This window comes from Petaurus breviceps, unplaced genomic scaffold, assembly GCF_028583685.1.
Source record: "Petaurus breviceps papuanus isolate PSGF00001 unplaced genomic scaffold, PetGlider_PUasm1.0 76, whole genome shotgun sequence".
NCBI classification, from domain to species: Eukaryota; Metazoa; Chordata; class Mammalia; order Diprotodontia; family Petauridae; genus Petaurus; species Petaurus breviceps.
In genome coordinates this window covers 8,548,066-8,555,243 of record NW_027186473.1, presented here as the reverse complement: position 1 = coordinate 8,555,243, position 7,178 = coordinate 8,548,066, and the positions used below count along the sequence as shown (strand labels likewise).

The window sequence follows — 7,178 nt, the reverse complement described above, 5'->3', positions numbered from 1 at the left end:
CGTACTGCTGACATTAAAAAAAAGAAAACAGTTCCCTGTTCTCATGGAATTTCCATTTTACCATGGTGGGACACTGGAGAGGAAGCAACATGTATGCAAGAATATACACTTTTCTCTCTACACCAGGCAACCTCCAGCTCAATTGTAATGATCCAATGGGGTCATAAAGTCAAGGGATTCTCAAAAAAAAAAAAGAAAAGAAAAGAAAGAAAAGAGGAGAAGGAGAGAGAGAAAGACATGGCAAACATTGGAGAGAGAGAGAGAGAGAGAGAGAGAGAGAGAGGTGCCAAAGACACACTTTGCTCAAATTATAATTGTGCTAGTATGGCTCCAATTGTCTTCATATGCATTATGCCAAACTGGGAAAACTGTATAAAGCAAGTCAAATATATGTCTTGTAAGATTCCTGAGGGCAGGCGCTATATCATAGCTACACCTATTATAGTTATACCTATGTACTGGGGTGTGTTGGAAACAGTTCTAATCAAAGCTGGTTATTAATTTTTTATTGTGAACACCTACACCTTGGAAATTGGCAGACTTACAAATCAGGACTTACTTTATTGTTTTCTTGATTGTTTAGACTTAAGAAAGTAAGGAAGAAAATGTTAGTAATATAAATTAAATTTAAAAGTGTAGAGTGTACATTTCTTTTGGAGAGCTGGTTGCTATACATTTAGCAGCACATGACAGCCTATAGAAGTATGTAAGTACAACACACACACAAATATACCCACTAATTTTGCCCAAAGTAGGTAACAAATAAATGATTGCTAAATGAATTTATAATGCCCACCTTAAACCTAAATAAGCTTGCACCTGAAAGATGTTGCATGTGCATATACGCACAAACATATATACTCTTCACAAGCTACAACTGCTTAGAATCTGAGTCTATATACATATGCTATCACAATTTTATTAAAATAAATCCATGACAATAATTTATTTGACTCCTTTTTTGGGGATGGTATGTTGCCCACAATAGTGGGAAGAAAAGACCTTTTATCCTCTGCTTAGCTACTTTCCTTGCCTAAGTCCCAAAAGTACTTTAAAAATTATAGTTAATTGGGGTGGCTAGGTGGTGCAGTGAATAGAACACCAGCCCTGGAGTCAGGAGGACCTGAGTTCAAATCCAACCTCAGACACTTAACATAAAATCTAGCTAACTCCTATCACTTAACCCCAATTGCCCTCCAAAAAAGCAAAAAAAAAAAAACAAAACCCAAAACAACACACCGACCAAACAAAAAATTATGGTTAATTGACAAAGCCTCTATTTAAAATGTGGTTATTCTGTTTTCTTTTAAAGGTAATGATCTTTTCAGGTGAGAAATAAGCACTTATATTTGGCTTTTAGTCTTTTTGTTATCAACCACATCCTGAATTCAGTTTTTACTTCTATTCATTGAGGTATGTGAAATTCTCTGATGATCTAATTTTGTCTACATCCTGCCAGTGCTGTCTGTTTTGAAAAGTAACCCTCTGAATTACATCTCTGTGGAAGCTGAACCTTTTCCAGACACCTAAACTATTCAGTTGACAGTTTAATTTAATAGATTAATCAACAATAATGTTGATTAAAATAGACACCCTATACTTACAGTAGTTCTGGATAACAGTTACTTTAACCTGGGAGCTTTATTAGTAAAGGATTAAAATTTTTTTTTCTTGAGATATGAGGGTCAAAAGGAAAGTTCTTATATTGATCTACTCAAAGGATGTCCCCTCCATCTCCCTGGACACCTTTTCTCCCATATTTTCAGTCTAAAAAAGTAGGGAGTTGATCCTTATCCTTGGGTTATCTTCCTCAGTTGCTATCTTTACCATCCTTAATTTGAGTCTCCTGTCTTCAATGATTAAAGTACAAAGACCCACCCAGAAATATGAAGCAATCTCTTGCTTAATGAAAAGTTAATTGGAATGTAGCCCTTCTTTCAACCTAGTCAATTTGCACTTTGTTAGTTATGGTGTGTGGGTTGCTGGGATGGGATTGGGGATTTTTATGGCACTTTTTGAGAGTTAGTCTCTAGTGGAATACTGAACATAGAAAAAGTAAGCCTGAGTAAATTCTATCAGAGTCTGGGAATACCCTCTGATGGGGGTGCCAAAAATTTATATAATAAAAAATGATATATTTTAAATTTGCAAATATTCATTTTACATAGGTGGCTGCCAACTTGCTCCTGCTGGAGCCGCTGGCCCAGGCAGGGGATTTAGATAGGTGGCAGCTAGGCCATGGACAAATTTCTCTTTTACAGGTTTACCCAAAGCTTTTAGATTCTCATTCAGGGATATAAATCAGTCCAGCAGCAGGATGCTAGGCGACTAAGCAGAATGTCTTAGGAGTAAGAGACCCCTGCTACTTAAATCCTCCTGGTGCAACTGTCAGGTGACCCCACAGACCCAACGAGAAACTTTTGGTTGCCCTAGCAAAGTTCTGTTTCTTTTCTATGTTATGTATTTCTTAGTTCCCTGAAAAAAAAAAAAAACAACGAAACGAAAACCCCCCAAATCTTTTCCCTTTACTTACCAGAGGAAGTGAAGGTTCTAGCGCCAATTCTGCCGAGCAAACCACTAGAAGTTTTCAGGATCTCACTTTCTCCCTCTGGAAGCCAAAAGGGTCAGATTGAATGCCCCACTTTTACCATCACAGAGGGTGAACACTGTTTTTGCCTTTCTTGGTGTCCCTGCTGTTAGCACTGCCTGGCACAGCGCCAGCGCTCAATAAATGATTGTCGACTGACTGACTGCTTCTTGTCAATATGCAGAAGTACTGGCCAGCGATAGTGGCGAGTCACCCGCAGGTGGCACTGCTCAAGGCTCTGACTGGGTTAGAGGATTCAGGGCGCTTTCGAAGCCCCCATGTGATAGGAAACGGGACCTTAAGGAAACTCAGGGACCGGGCTTTGCCCGCGTCCAGTTGCGCAAAGCCGGAGCGGAGCGCCGGGGCTGCCAGGCTGCCCATTGCGCCCCTGGCTGCAGCTTGCTTGAGACGCGGGAGGTGGCAGAACCTGTTGTGGTCCTAGCAGGGTAACCTCTGCAGATCCACCCCTTTTTTCTCCCTGGCTGCCTCGAGGCGTGAGGCGGGCAAGCCGTGGCGGGAACCGAGGTCGCCCGGCCTGGGCCGGCGGCCCCAGCAGGAGCAAGTGGAGGGCGGCTCCCGGGGCGGGGCGAGGCCAGGTCATCTCCTTCCCTCCCGCCCTTCCTCCCTTCATCCACCTTAGCCCCGAGAGCTTGGAGTGGACTCGCTCCATCCACCTTCGTCCCTCACAGCCCGTGGCGTGGCTGGCCCGTGTGCCCCACCAGCCAGGTAAGAGTGCCGCCGCCCAGGGGGAGGGCCTGGCAAAGTGTGGGGACTCTGGACCGCAAGTAGTCTGGGGGATGTTGGGGAAAGAGTGAAAATGGGCGAGGTGGGAGGTCACTTTTCCTAAACCACTCCGGGCAATGCTCCAGGAGGAATGGTAGAAAAAGGCTGGAGGAGATGGCTTTTCCCTTCTTACTAAGGGGAGGTGAATGGCACTGACTTTTACTCACCAGGTAAGTGGCATTGGCTCTGTAGTTAGAGAAACTGGGTTCAAATCCTGTCTTGAAAACTACTTTTGTGACCCTGTGCAAATCAGCTCATCTCCTCGGGTTTCACTTTCCTCATTTGTAAACGGCGGGGGTTGGACGAGATAGGGTCTGAGAACCTCTGGCTTTTCTCGTCTCTCACTTCTGTAGGATTTCCTCTGGCTGGAAGGCAGGCAGGCAGACACTGGAGCTCATTGCAACTTGAGTCTAAGTCGGGGAGTCCCCAGCTCCCCAACAGCTGATACAGTAGCTGAATGCTTTCCGGCCACTCTCCCGTCCCTGATCTTTCCTTTTGTGTTGCAAAGGCAGTGCGATCGATGGCCTCTCAGTTCGCGTGTGCGCTTCATTTCCCAGCAAATAGTTCAGTGGGACCTTCTCCCCTTTTCCAGCTCTTTGGACTTTGGGGTGTAGCACCAAGGAAGAGAGCCTGAGAAATTATGGAAGTTGGTCTGTCTGCCTCCCTTTGTTACGGGTTCATTTATATTCCTCTGCTTGAATCTTAAAACGTTTGGAGTTTGGTCTATAAATAGGAGAAAACTCCTTGGTCTGAGAAATGTGTGTCTTGGATTCCCTTTTGTTTCCTTCATGGACAAGTAAAATATGATGGAATATCAGGTTTTGAACTGTTAACATACTTTGGAAACTAGTCTAATATTTAATTAGAAGAGTTAGTATAAATGTCAACACAAAACAACAAACGTTGGGCCTGGTGATTAAGAGGACCAGAGGGCTGACAGTGTGGTGTGCATGCATAGATGAACCCTGTTTTTCCAATAGAAAATGTATATGCTTATTTTCCTCCTTGGAAATTCTGAGAATTCGTTTTTCTCTTAGACAAACTCCTTTATATTTTACAGTAAGTTAAAGATCAGTGGGTTGTATTTTAAAGTTTAACAGGTTAGTTTGTGCCATGTGGCATCTATACTAAGTCAGCTTTGTATAATATTAATACTATAATAACAAATAATACATTTGATTAACAGCTATGTTTGACCTTGTAGAAAAGGCCCAAAGTCTCTCTTGTAAGGTTAGATATGGAGGAGATTATGTTTATCTTTTCACAGTTCCTCTTGTCAAATAAATCAAAATACAGGAAGCCTTCCCTAACTCCACTTAATATCAGTGGTTTCCCTCTTTTGTTATTATTCAGTCCTCTCTGACTCTTCATGTCCCAATCTGGGTTTTTTTGGGCAGAGATATTGGAGTGGTTTGCTTTTTCCTTTCTCCAGCTCATTTTACCGATGAGGAACTGAGGCAAACAGGGTTAAGGGACTCACCCAGGGTCACACAGCTAGTTAAATGTCTGAGGTCAGATTTGAACTCATGAAGAAGAGTCTTCTCCATTGCAAGCTCAACACTCTGTCCACTGTGCCGCCTAACTGCTTCTCTCTCCCACCTCACATTTTATTTCCTCTTTATCTGGCATATAGCTTTCTTGGTATGTATTTGTTTGTATGTTGTCTCCCCCTAGAGATTATAAACTCCTTGAGGTCAGGGACTGTCTTTTGCTTCTTTCTGTATCTCCTTGTCTGTTTATCACAATGCCTGGCAGATAGTAGGAATAAATGTTTATTGAATGAATGAAAATAGAAAAGTCTCTGTTACTTATACACATCTGATTTTGAGCTATCATTTCTTCTTACTAGTGATAAAACACTTGAATTCAAATCAGCTTCAGACTGTGTTATTATGAATCCCTTCATTTTTTCCTTATATGAAAAGTGAAGGTCTTAGATTAAATCAGTGGTATCAAACAGGACTGTTAACTGGAACAATATTAAAATGTAATTGAGAAATATTTTAACAATAAATAAAATACAACAAAACATAGTAAATAAATGGCTTTCTACTATTCACCCTAGGGTGGGTTTTTATTTGAATCTAACACTGGTATAGAGGCAGCTATTTGGCTCAGTGAATAGAATGCTGGGCCTGGAGTCTGGAAGATCTGAGTTCAAATTTGGCCTTAGACACTCACTAGCTGTGTGACCCTGGGCAAGTCACTTAAGCTCTGTTGAGAAGGACAGGGCAAACTGCTCCAGTGTCTTTGCCCCATAGGGGGTCATGAAGAGTTGGATATGACTAAGCAACCCCACTGGGATGACCTCTAAGGTACCTTGTAGCTCTAAGTTAATGAGCCTATGAACTACCTAAGACCAGGGATTTCATTTAGTCAAAACATGGTAAATACCATTGGGCAGGGGTGGGGAATCTGAGGCCACATGTGGCTCCTAGGCCCTCAAGTGCAGCCCTTTGACTGAATCCAGACTTCACAGAACATGAAGTTTAGATTCAGTCAAAAGCCCTCACTTGAGGACCTAGAGGGCCTCAAGGATGCAGGTTCCCCACTCCTGCCACAGGGTTAGGAGTCACAAACATGTGACACACAGGGATTGAGATAATTTTTATTGACCTGTGCCTAAGGGAGAAAGTTTGTTCTATTACCCTTCTTCTTCTCTCTGCTGAAGGTTTTGCCTATAGGCCCTGGGTTAATGGACTTCCAAGAACCTGAGATGGAGAGACTAATGGGGTCCACTTCTAATCCTTTCTTTCCTTATTCACACCTTTGTGGTCACCAACCTACTGTTTTGAATTGCTAATGTTTTCTTCCTTCTTAAATGACCTTGCATTCTATTTATTTGTGTTACACAAACATATTTTGTTGGAAGCAAATAGGTAGTGTGGAAGATAGAGCCCTGGGCCTCAAGTCAGGAAGACTTGAATTCAAATAAAACCTCAGACAATTACTAGTTGTGTGACCTTGGGCAAGTCACTCAACCTCTGTTTCAGTTTCCTTATCTGTAAAATGAGGATCATAATGGCACCTACCTCCCAGGTGTGTTGTGAGGATCAAATGAGATAATTGTAAAGTGCTTAGCACTGTGCCTGACACATAGTAGGCACTATACAAATGCTAACTATTATTAGCTATTATTATCTGTATGCCTACAAATTACTTTTGTTAGAGGCAACTAGGTGGCACAGTGGAGACAGTCCTGGACCTAGAGTTAGGATGAGTTCAAATCTGGCCTTAGACAATAGTTGTGTGACCTTCAGCAAGTTGTCTTAATTGTTGTCTGCCTCAGTTTCCTCAACTGTGAAATGGTGATAATAATATCACCTACCTCACAGGTTGTTGTGAAGATTGAATGAGATATTGTTTTAAAAGCACTTAGCAGAGAGCCTGGAACTAAGTGCTTAAGAAATGCTTGTTTTCTTCTTTCCTTCCTTCTTCCCTTCTCTTTCCTCCCTTCCTCTCTCCCTTCTTTCCTTTTTTATTTCCTTCCTTATTACCTTCCTCCCTTATTTACTACCTTGCTTATTTCCTCCCTCCCTCCCTTCCTTCATATCTTCTTTATTTCCTTCCTTATTACCTTTCCCCTTATTTACTTCCTTCTTTATTTCTTCCCTCCCTTCCTTTCTTTCTTATTTCCTTCCTTCCCACCTTCTTTATTCCTTTCTAATTTTATTCCTTCTTTATTTCCTTTCTTCCTTCTTACCTTCCCCTCCTTATTTATTTCCTTCTTTATTTCCTCCCTTCCTCCCTCTGTCCCTCCCTCCCCCTCTTCCTTCCTTCCTTCCTTCCTTCCTTCCTTCCTTCCTTC

General features: G+C 42.0%; 1 protein-coding gene across 3 annotated transcripts in view; it reads left to right on the top strand.

The window, feature by feature from the left end:
* The first annotated feature begins 3,017 nt into the window (after positions 1 to 3,017).
* TEC (tec protein tyrosine kinase) overlaps positions 3,018 to 7,178 on the top strand; it is a 122,502-nt gene continuing 118,341 nt past the window's right edge. The window contains exon 1 of one of the 3 annotated variants that reach the window (XM_069105187.1): positions 3,018 to 3,313. The gene's annotated coding sequence lies outside the window, so the exon portion shown is untranslated. Of the gene's footprint in view, positions 3,314 to 3,370; positions 3,541 to 7,178 lie in introns of those variants that run through there. The other 2 variants (XM_069105185.1, XM_069105186.1) reach the window with 2 other exon arrangements.